Source organism: Dryobates pubescens, chromosome 1 (assembly GCF_014839835.1).
Source record: "Dryobates pubescens isolate bDryPub1 chromosome 1, bDryPub1.pri, whole genome shotgun sequence".
NCBI classification, from domain to species: Eukaryota; Metazoa; Chordata; class Aves; order Piciformes; family Picidae; genus Dryobates; species Dryobates pubescens.
Genome location: NC_071612.1, coordinates 65,472,181 through 65,484,261, shown reverse-complemented (window position 1 = coordinate 65,484,261; position 12,081 = coordinate 65,472,181). Strand labels below are relative to the sequence as shown.

Here is a 12,081-nt window from a genome sequence, read left to right as displayed (position 1 = left end):
GCTGGATGTGGCACCATTCACCACCACTCTCTGGGCTCGGCCTCCAGCCAGTTCCTAACCCATCGCAGTGTGCTCCCATCCAAGCCATGGGCTGACAGCTTGGCCAGGAGTTTGCTATGGGGAATGGTGTCGAAGGCCTTGCTGAGGTCCAGGTAGACTACATCCACAGCCTGCCCCACATCCACCAGGCAGTCACCTGATCATAGAAGGAGATCAGGTTGGTCAGGCAGGACCTGCCCTTCCTAAATCCATGCTGGCTAGGCCTGATCCCTTGGCCATCCTCCAAGTGCTGTGTGACTGCACTCAAGATGCCCTGTTCCATAATCTTGCCTGGCACTGAGGTCAGGCTGATAGGTCTATAATTCCCTGGCTCATCCAACCAGCCCTTCTTGTGGATGGGCACCACGTTGGCAGCTTCCAGTCCTCTGGGATCTCTCCAGTGAGCCAGGACTGCTGAAAAATGATGGAGAGTGGCTTGGCCAGCACATCTGCCAGCTCTCTCAGCACCCTAGGATGGATCCCATCTGGTCCCATGGACTTGTGGGGATCCAAGCGGCTGAGAAGAGTTCCAACTACCTGCTCATGGAACATAGGGAAACTATGCAGCTCCCTGGTTCTATCTGCCAGCTCTGCAGGCCAGCTGTCTGGAAGACATTCTGTCCTGCTAGTAAAAATTGAGGCAAAGAAGGTGTTAAGTACCCCTGCCTTTTCCTCATCCTTTGATACATGTCAACCAAGGAGTGGAGGCTGTCCCTGCCCTTCCTCTTGCTATTCATGTATTTATAGGAGGACTTTTTTTTGCCCTTCACAGCAGAGGCCAGTCTAAGCTCCAATTGTGCTTTTGCCTCCCTAATTTTCTTCCTACATGATTTAGCAACATCCTTAAACATTCCATGGGTTGCCTCCCCTTTCTTCCAAAGGTGATACACCCTCTTTTTTTCCCTTAGCTCTATTAGAAGTTCATCACCCATCCAGGCTGGCCATCTGCCCCGGGGCTCATCTTCCGGCACATTGGCACAGCCTGATCCTGCGCCTTCAACAGTTCTTCCTTGAAGCAGGTCCAGCCCTCCTGGACCCCTTTGTTTTTAAGGGCTTTATCCCAAGGAACCCTCTGAGTTAGTTCCTTGAGTAGCCTGAAGTCTGCCCTCCAGAAGTCCAGAGTGGAGGTCTTCTTGCTGCCCCTCTTAGCTTGACCGAAAACTCAATTATCTCGTGGTCGCTGGCCCCTAAACAGCCTCCGACCACCACATCCCCACCAGCCCTTCCCTGCTGGTGAAGAGGAGGTCACAGCCTTGCCCCTGGTAGGCTCACGCAGCACCTGGGATAAGAAGCTGTCCTCCATGCACTCTAAGAACCTCCTAGACTGCCTCCTCTCTGCTGTGTTGAGATCCCAGCAGATGTCAGGCAGGTTGAAGTTGCCCAGGAGAACAAGGCCCGGAGATTTTGAGACAGTCTTAAGCTGCCTATAGAATGACTCATCAACATCTTCCTCCTGGTTGGGTGGTCTGTAACAGACTGCAACCAGGATGTCTGCCCTGCTGGTCTTCCCTCTAATTCTCACCCACAGGCACTCAACCTGATCATCCCTGATCTCCAGCTCAATGGCATCTAGTGCCTCCCTGATGTACAGGGCCACCTCTCCACCCCTTCTCCCTTGCCTGTCTCTCCTGAAGAGCCTGTAGCCATCAATTGCAGCACTCCAGTGAGTCGTCCCACCACGTCTCTGTGATGGCAACTACATCATAACTTTCCTGCTGCAGCAAGGCTTCCAGCTCCTCTTGTTTGTTTCCCATACTTCATGCATTAGTGTACATGCACTGCAGCTGGGCTGCTGGTTTGGCCTCTGACTCTAGCTTATCGCCCCCAGCCTCTTGCCTGAGGGGACTAGTTTCAGCCCCTTCCCCCTTTGAAACTAGTTTAAAGCCCTGTCGATGAGACCTGCCAATTCCCTCCCCAGAATCTTTTTACCTTTGGGGGACAGGCCATTCTCATATACTGTGACCTTTCCCCTTCTTTGGGACAGATGCACTCCATCTGTTGCCAGGTGGCCTGGTGCAGTAGAAAGTTTTTCAAGATCGAAAAACCCAAAATTCTTTTGTCTGCACCAGCCTCTAAGCCACTTGTTAACTAGAGCTGCTGTCCTGTTCCTTATGGTATTCCCTCCTGCAACTAAGGGTATTGATGAAAAAATTATTAGTGCACCTGACCCCTCAACCAGATCTCCCAGGGCCCTGAAGTCATTTTTGATAGCCCTGGGAGTTCTGGTTGCAACATCATCATTCCCTAACTGCACAACTAGTAAGGGGTAGTAGTCAGAGGGCTGCACCAAGCTAGGTAGCCTTCTGGTAACATCATTAACTTGGGCACCTGGGAGACAACAGAGTTCCCTATGAGATGGATCTGGCTGACATATGGGGCCTTCTGTTCCCCTCAGAAAGGAATCACCAATAACAATTACCCTCCTCTTTGTTTTTTGAGGGAGCAGGTCCTGATGCCAGGGGAAGGCTGTTTGACCTTAGGCTGCTTTGCCTTAGGCTGTTTGACCTTAGGCTCTTTAGCCTCAGGGAGAACCCCAGATGGTGTGTCCTCCGGCATCAGGATCATCTCACCCTCAATCTCCCATACCTGTTTTCCAAGAGCAACAGGGAAGGTGAGGGGAGGCAAGGAGGTTTTACTTTGTGTCTTTTGAGAGGAACCTGCATCCATTCCCCTCTGCTTTTTGGATAACCAGCCTCTGCTGGGGGAGCCTGCAGAGCCTGCTTACTCTGGTTCATTCCTTGTCTTAATGAAATCATAATATATGCAATAGAGGGGGGAAGGTAGCACTTGGCTAGAAAAAGCTCTGAGGAGGTGACTTCCTCCAGCAGCACAATCTCTTTGAGACAAGAATGTAATTTACTATAGCACCTGCCCTTTCCCAAAACCAGAGCACCAAACATACTATGTCTGATGCTTGCTGGAAACATCTGCACAAGCACTGCCCAGTGTATGCACCCATTGCCTACTGATGTCAAGGGAGCAATCTGCTGCAAGCAAAGCATCCAGCTCCTGCAGGCTGTACTTTCCATGGCCCTTCCTCTGTTCACATGACTGGCATACACATGTACTGTGATAGGAGAAAAGATCAAGATGCCTGGAAAGGTGCCTACCAGAAGCAAGCTGTTGTCACAACTGGACTAGTTCCTACCACAATCCCAGAAGGGTTTAGGAAAACATCTCAAACCAGCTGTCCTGATGGCCCACAGGCATTCATCTCCATAATGGCCAAGGTAGGAGGAGACTCACAGCTCTTTTTTTTCCCCCCCCCCACTACATCCTTCACCTTCAGCAGAAAGGACACAACAGAAACATTTCTTTTGGTGTACAGGAAATACATCCATTTCATACTGGCAGAGAAACACAAGAGTATATTCACACTCAAAACTCCCTTTGCCACCATGAGCACAGGCAATGTCCTTCCCCAGTGAAAAAGTCTTTTTTACAGAATGTAATGACTTTGCCCCCAAAACTGACAATTTCACTTAAGGACATGGTTCCTATAAGCACATTTATTCCCTTGACAGCAAAAGTATACTTAACAGATTTAAAGGAATGCTATAAATTAACAACTATCATAAATTGGAGCATTTGACGAACTCCAGTTTGGGCAAGCAGGCAGCCCTAGTCTGAACATGACTGGGTGAGATCTGTTTGGCATGTGTGAATACTCCTGTACTTGGGGGGAGGGGGTGGGGGGTGGCATTTACACTCGTACATTCACACCTACATGTACAAATACTCCTCATGCATATCTTTAAAATGGTATTTCATCCTGACTTGATGACTTCAAAAGATGGAAACATCCTGATTTCCCTTAATAGTTACAAGTACTTTCTTAATGCCTTCAGTGGTTAATAGCATTCATTGTTAACAACCTGTGCCTTTTTCCTCATTTGAAATTATAAGTTTAACTGCCAAGCACTGGCTCCTATCATATCTTTTTCCACTGAATTAAAAAGCCTGTTGGTACACAGCCTATTTGCCCAAAGAAAATTGAGACACTTTTAAATACCTCCTGATAGGCTAAACCAAATGAGTACTTGAAGAAAAGAGTTTTAAAATGAATGACTTCTTCACCCCAGCAACACTGAACACATCTTTGTTGCTACTATCTCTTAAAAAAACACTAACATTAAGGCTGATCAAAATATTCCCCAGTACCTCTCCATCCCCACTCAGCATTTCCTGTTATTATGCACACACACTAGTATTTAAAAAGTAATTAGCTTACTTTAGTAGCCCCCATATTTACAGTGTTACTCTGAGGACTTTTATATTGCCATACATCTGCTCTGCTCCTCCCTTCCTTTCCAAGCTCACTGGTTTCTGGAAGCACAATCCTTTATTCTACACCTACAGCCTTCAGTCTTGCCTACAACACATACAACTCTGTTCTCCAGCTCTATAAAAACATATTTGGCCATATTAGACCCAGTTACCCAAACAGTTCAGAGGACACTGTACAGCTGCTATTCCTTCTTCATGCTTCACCACTCAGCACAACCTTTACATAATCCACAAATTTTATCAGCTCTAATTTCATGTTTTCTTCCAGGCCACTGATAAAAATACTATGAAGCCCTGGACCTACTATAAATCCCTGGAAAACCCTCCATTCATTTTCTGCTTCCCACATCTACTATTTTTAACCTGGGTTTTGACTCACTGACCATACATGAAACCACATCTGTTGAACAAGACTCACTTTTCAACAAGCACCCTCACTGGCTATCATTAGAGGAGGTCTGGGAACACAATTACCACACAAATCCTGTACCTAAGTATATGGATGATACCAGAGCTTTAATTACAGGTTTTTTGATCTTCCAGAGCACTGGCACTCACCAGCCATGTAACAACTTCTTTACTTCACTGATTTTGAATAAATCCTACTAGCAGCCCTTCACAATCAATTCCTTTTTGAGTAGCATCCGATTTTCCATGTTAGCAAGCTGGTGAGCACTCCTACCCCACAGTCCCTTTCCAGGCTTTTTGGGGTTGATAGATTTTGTTTGGTTTGAGGTTTATTTGGTTGGTGATTGTTGCCCTTTGAGGGCAACACACAGCTAGAGTAATCCACATGAAACTGATACACTGCAAGGAACTATTTATCCTGGATTCAACAACTCTAAATACAATAACTCACACTTAAGTGATACTGACACTCAGGGTAACACCGAGTTTCTCAGACTGGAGAAATTACCACATCTCTAAAACATTATCTCCATATTTCTGATGGGCTAGAAAAGCTTTATTCTCAAGCAAAAAGAAAGGTAACAATTTTCACTGCTAAGGGAAGAATGTCAAGATCGTGTCACCTCCACCACATTTCAACAACTATAGTGTGCTTGCCCTACAAACTCTTTGTACCTTTGTATTGGCCCAGACACAAAAAGATTCTGTGGTTTCTGTTGATCAGTGCTGCTCACATACAGCTCCCACTCTTTGTTAATTAGATCAAGCTAGCTTTCCAGAGAGAATGCTAAAGGTATCTGCCTGTAATCTGCCACATCACTACATAACCTCTTTAAACTGCTTTTATAAGTTTAGTGCCTCTCTTAATGCTCTCTTGTTGTGTAAACTGTGTTGCTCTGCATGCTAGGCCCCAATCACAGTCCTCATGTTCAGCACACATTTTGATGTATTTGTAACCTAAGAAAGCATGGGGGTGCACTGAGCTCTCCCACCTTTGATTTTTTTACTTTTCTGCCAGCAAAAGTCCACCAGCACAGAGCCAAATACAGTGGCTGAAGAAAGCTTCTCTTAATGCGCTTAATCCTTGGTTAACAATTTCAATTCAAGCAGCAGGTAAGTTTTTTCGTACTAATGTACTACACCTACTAATACTTCCACCAGTACAGATCTGCACATGTAGAAGATGAGGAGGACAGAGTCACATCAAGTCATAAGAGCAAGAAGCTGGTTCATATATCTCAGCAACTCTCCTTCTCAAAAAGGTGTTCAAGAAGCTAATGGTAACTGCACTTGGCAGCTCACAAACCTCTCTTAGGATTCAGGACAGTAGTAGAGGGCGCTGGTTGTAAGGTTTGAACACCGTACTTAGTGTTTATACTACAAACCACATTGATAGCATCTAACACATTTCAGCTTTGTTTTGAAGCAACTGGTGAAATGTCTTCCTCTTAAGAATTTTTATTTCTTAAGATTTCTAAGATCTTAAGATTTTTCAAGGCTATCTTCAGTCATGAAGTTATTCAGCACTTTTCTTGAGCACAGAATCACTACTTCCTCCAGAGAGGTGTGTACCAGCCTTTAAGTCTTTTCTGATATTTCAATAATCAGCTCTTGCTAATACTCAAGTAGTTTCATTCCTCTTTTCCCTGTTTCTGCATCCAAACTTGTAGACACACCTGAAGAATAGCAGCTTTAGGACAAGTTAACAGGCTACCACAGAGAACTTCAAACCGCTGCTCCTACTTGTGCATTACAGACCATGCTGAAAATGCTGTTATTAAATTTAGTGTGAGGTAGTAAGTGTGATAAGTGTGATACATCCTTTCCCACACTTGAACTAAGCTCTAGTTACCTTCAAAATGCCACAAGATTTCTAGAGGTGTCAGACTGACCCCAAGTCCACATCACCACTGAGCAAAAACACGGTTTATGTCATCACAGCTGCTCTGAGATTACAATAGCAGTCAATCAGTCTCGCCTGCAGGACCACACTGACATTCTACTATTCCACTTCAAACATAAAACCGAGTCAATGCTATATCTGACCTTCAAGAACTTCTAAAAGCCTATTCTTCTATACTTTGAGGCACTATTAAAAGCAACAACTCTTAAGGTAAGTTTTATATCTGCATGGCTGAAAGCGATAGATACTTTTTCCATCCCTGTTTTTCTTTTCCCTCCAAACTTGTTTCAGTTTCAGATACACTCATTTTGTTAGCAAATATGTGCAATTAGTACCTGCTGGGTACCACATACAAAATATTGATTAGCAACTTTCTTCATATGAAAGTCAGCAGCTAGCTAATGTAGGAGAACAATGACTTAGAAAAGACAACCAACCAACCAAACCCCATCACTACATTCTCAGAAGTCCAACCAGCTTCTAAAGGTGTCTGTGCAACAATTTTCCCCTCATGGCTACCTGTAAGCCCACCTTCTTCCTCCTCGCAGTGTGTAATGACACTGGACTGCCCCTTTCTCAAACAATAAATGGTGTTTCTTTATTATCTCCTTCATCTTTAAAACTCTATTTCCTAATAAGCATAAAACCCTAGAAACCAAACTTAAGGTTTCTAAAAGCTACCAAGAAATTAAAATTTCATTGTTCCAAATTACCATCTGCCATTCTCCAAGTCCAAATCTAAATATTGATGTCTGCTTCTTCTGTGTCAGTGCCAGTACTTAATAAACCCTGATTTGGGGGAGCAGGAGGAACCACAGCTCTTTATACATTCTTTTATTTTTATACAGCTAAGGGTATTGTTTAAACACAACAAATTCCTGGCATGCAATGAGCATACAAAACAAACCCAGGTGTAATTGACTCAACATACTTGACAATCAGGAAAATACCATGTAGAAATTATTTTGTGTAAACAGAAATCTCAGAATTCTTCCTGTAGCAAGCACCTAGGAATACCAAATGGTGCTTAACCTCTGCAGGAACGAAGGCCTCCAGAACTAACTTTAAAGTAAGAAACTTGGGCAGCAGAAAAGATTTATCCTGCAGGGAATTATCTCCCAAAAACTTCTATGGACCTGAAGGAAACAAATTCAAGAAATCACATGAACATAATTGCACTGCAGCTAACTGCATTCTTACAAACACTGCATCAAAGTGTTTCATGTAACTCACACCTCTAAACAAGCGCATTTGAAAACACACTTCCTACGTTATCACATGCTGGATTTGAAGCTGATCAAACGGGATTCAACGAAATCCTAATGGAAAAGATTCACTCCACTACCACTCCCTTCCTCACCTAGTAACTTGACACATCTCAAAGAGGGATTTAAAGCAAGGACATTTGGAGTACCAAAGTGAAGATGACTCAACAGGCAGACCTGAGAGCTGGGAGGCACAACCAGTCAGGATGTGTGTGACAGCAGAGAAGTTAGGAAAAACCAAGCAGCCAAAAAGTACCACTAGCAACAACTGGAATGTGTGGGAAAGGATGGAAGAACTACTGTTTAGTGCTGCAGAAGGTGTAACTTGATGCAAGCATGTATGTATACACATGCATTTATGCACACACATCAACGAGGCTGTTTCAGAGATGCATGACAGAAGCAAGAGAGAGAAGGGCTGGGTGTGTGTATCAAACACATACATGCACACACGTGCACATCTACACACAAACACATCCATGGTGGAGAGAAGGCTAAACATGAGTCAGCAGTGTGCCCTGCCAGTGATGCAAGCTAACAGCACACCGGGCTGCGCCAGCAGCACAGCCTGCCTGATCATAGGATCTGATCTTCCTTTCATGGGGTACTTTTTAGACACACCTGAAACACCATGTGCAGTTTTGGACATCTTCAGTACACAAAAGACACGGAAACCAGAGTGAGTTTCATGGAGGGCTATTGAGATGCTGTGTAAAGAAAGGCTGTCAGAGATGGGGAGAAGAAAAGGCTTTGGGGAGCTGACAGCAGATCTCCCATACCTGCACAGAGATTATCAAGAAGACGGAAGACTGGGCACAGGCTCTGCACAGAGGTATGAGACACAAGAACACGCGACAAACTGCAACAGTGGAGGCTGTGACTTAACATAAAGGTTTTTCCCTGCAAGAACAGTCAAGCACTGGAACAAGGACCCAGAGACTGATCAAATTTGTCTTTGGAGGGTTTAAGACCTGAATGAACAAAGCAGGTCTCTGAGCAGCAGGTTGGACTAGACACCTCGTGAGGCCCTTTCCAACTTGAATTATTCTGTGACATCAACATGGACCCCAGAGTATAGTATAACTCCTGTTACAATTTTCTATGCCAAATTTTACACCTTTCAAATCTCCACTAAAACACAACCACTGCTGAGGAGATGAAAATAAGTTATTTGGTTCTCCCCCTCGAAAGAGCAGATGATGTTCCCATCCAGATCTGCAATACTTTTAAGTATTAAAATTGGAATATCAAAGGTATTCAGAGATGCAGGAATTAACCAGTCACCCAAGTGGACTACAAGAGGAACACAGCGGCTAAACGTTGTGCTCTTTGGGGGAAGGAGAAGGTGTTATTCGGTCTGAGACACTCTCAACCCAGAAAACATCACAGATGCACAACAGCTATTCCTTAAAGCAGCAACTGCATTTTTCTTGGAAATGTGACATTCATCACCTACCGTTAATGAACAGCCCCTATATTCTGATGCTGACAAGGTCTCAGGATAAGAAGCTACGTTCTTTGCTCTGTATATTCAGGATGTATAGCTTCACACCTGGGAAAAGAAGCCTCACTTAGCAAACCAAGGCCATGTCAGAGCTCCCATCAGAAGCACCTGCAGTGCTCCAAGCAGGATGGTTTGGTTTTGTCCCTCTGCTGGGTTCTACTGCCCCTACAGCAGAACCACCAAAACAAAGGCTGTAGAGTCTAAATTAGTTCAGTTTGCACTGAAACAGAGTGCTCAGAAAGTCTGCTACTCTAAGAATGGAAGCAGAGTTAACACCTTTGGCCAGGCAGCAGGAACTTCTTAAACCAATACAGAAGTTTCTGCAGCGATTCCTTACAGGCTAAATAACTATTGACTAAGCATGCTTCTTGGACAACCATACAAAGAATACCCAACGTCAAGAAAGTTAAGGCAGGCAAATGTGATCATTACCATCCTATTAGCATTAAAACAGAAAAATAGAGCCCCATTATATGCTTTTAAAGAGCTAAGGTTCTTCGTATACACATTTCCCACCTGCATATAGATTAAAGTGATGTTCTAAGAAGTTTTCAAAGCACCGGCTTTGTACAAATCGATGACGGGGCAGGAGGGGAAATCAATTGAGGTTACCAACGTCCCTCAAATGTGAGCACTGAAATGTCTAGTCACCAACCTAACCATCAGCAAAGGTAACCCATAAACCACTCCATGGAAGGAGCAAAGTAAAAAGAGGTGAGACCAGAGGAAGAACGAAGAGGCAACGGCTCCGCACACGGAGCTTTCCCCTTCCAGAGCTCACCAACCTCTCTCAGGCAGACACTAAATTCATACTTTGCATGTCTGTTTACCAGTCCCAGGGATCACTGCTGTTCAGTCACAGCGGGAGCGTGACAACCACTGTACCCCGGCACAGCCGGGCTCAGCCAGGCCCCTCCAGCTCAGTTTCCCCTTCCAGGACTGGCTGGCACCCCGAGGTGCCACGGCACCCTACGGGAATAAGGTGCAGCCGAGGCTGCCTCCTGCCCACTCCCCCCCGCCTAACCCCTCCACCCCCCACCCCCGTAAATCAGAACCTCGCTTAGGCCTCGCAACGCGCCGTGCTCCGACCCAAACTCGGCGGGATATTGAGCGAGCCGAGCCGCGCTGCCCTGCCAGTCCCGAAGCCCAGGTTCAGCGGTCCCTCATTAGCCGGCGGGGCACGGAGGGACGGGTACAAGCTCAGCCCGAGCCGCGGCGCCAGGCACAGCCATGGGCCTGGCCCGGCAGCCGCACAGCCCCCGGCTCCCTCACCCCACCGCGCCAGCACCGAGACCCGCCCCACCCCCCCCCCCCCCGGCCCGGCAGCAATGTCAGCCGGCAATGCCTGGTAGCTCCCCAAAGCCGGGGTGCTGGCCCACCGCCCTCCCACGCCCGGGCCCAGCGGCCATAACATAGCCCCGGCCCCCTGAGATCGGGTGGTCGTTTGTCCTCCGCCACTACTCTGCCCCCTCGGGCCCAGTAGCCGTTCCCCCGCCAGCCCTCACTCCTACCCTGGCGATCCGTTCGCCCATCGCTACAGCCCCTACACACCCCGAGGCGGGCGGCCGTAGCCCCACGCCGCTGCCCACACACCCCCGGCGGGGCGGGGCAGGGCGGGCGACCGCGGGCCTCTGCCGGCGCGCCCCTTCCCGGCACGCTCCCATTGTGGCGCCGACAGCGCTCCCTCAGCCGCCCCGCTGAGCTCTCACCTCGGCGGGGGGCGGGGGGGGCCTGCGGACCGCGACAGCCACCGGGAGCTAGCGGCCGCCCGCCCGCCTCCGTTCCGGCCTCGGCGCTCAGCCGCCGCTCGGGGGCCGCATCACCCAGCGTCCGGCCCCCCCCCCCCCCAACCCCCCGCCGGAGCAGCCGCAGGATCCCTCGGGCAGCAACAGGCGCCTTCGCCGCAAAGGTTCCGCAGGGCGGAGAAAGGTTCCTCCTCGGCCCGCAAGACAGGAAGGCGGCGGCAGCCGCACGGCGCGGTGGGAAGCGAGCGGCCCGGGGGACTCCGCTCCCCTCGGAGGCCGTAAAGAACCCCTTGCTGCGGGCTGGGGCTGCTCCGCGCCGGCGGGGCGCGCCGAGACGGAGTCCCGCGGGCCTCATCCGCCGCTCGGGCAGGCCGGAGAGCGGGGCTGGCGGTCCCGGCCGCCCACCTAGGGTCTTGGGCAGGTATCGGCGGGAGCGCTGGGTACGGGGCCTCTCCGGCCGGCTCGTTCACTGCAGGATAACAAAGGTTGAGGGGCAGCAGGGACTCTCTCCTCCACCCACCCTCCAAGGGACAATGCAGAGCTTAGCTCTGGGCCTCATCCTGTCAAGTCCTAAGCCCCTCCGTCTACGAAATGCTATCAGCCTCCAAGCGCCTGCTCCAGCACTGGTGTTCTCCCCAGGAGAGAACTCTTCACACCCAGTCTGATAAAAGACTCGTTAATTACAGCCACTGTTCCTCGTTCTCCTGCTAGAAACCTGGCTTTGCCACCTCCACGCAGGTGCTGAACAAATACCACTGAGTCCACCCAAATCCTTCAACTCAACCCATCCACTTCCCTCAGCTTGTTATGCCTCTCAGCCTCAGAATCAATCAATCTGTCACACAATGGTAGAGGTTGGAAGGCCCCTGCTAAAGCAGGGTAACCCAGAGCAGTGTACCCAGGACTGCAACCAGGCAGACTTGAAATCTC

General features: G+C 48.1%; 1 protein-coding gene across 3 annotated transcripts in view; it reads right to left on the bottom strand.

Moving 5' to 3' along the window:
* The window catches only part of RAD54L2 (RAD54 like 2), an 81,863-nt gene extending 70,615 nt beyond the window's left edge, over positions 1 to 11,248 (bottom strand). For 2 of the 3 annotated variants that reach the window (XM_054167685.1, XM_054167662.1), the window contains exon 1: positions 11,116 to 11,248. The gene's annotated coding sequence lies outside the window, so the exon portion shown is untranslated. Of the gene's footprint in view, positions 1 to 10,917; positions 10,978 to 11,115 lie in introns of those variants that run through there. The other variant, XM_054167672.1, reaches the window with a different exon arrangement.
* Positions 11,249 to 12,081: the final 833 nt, after the last annotated feature.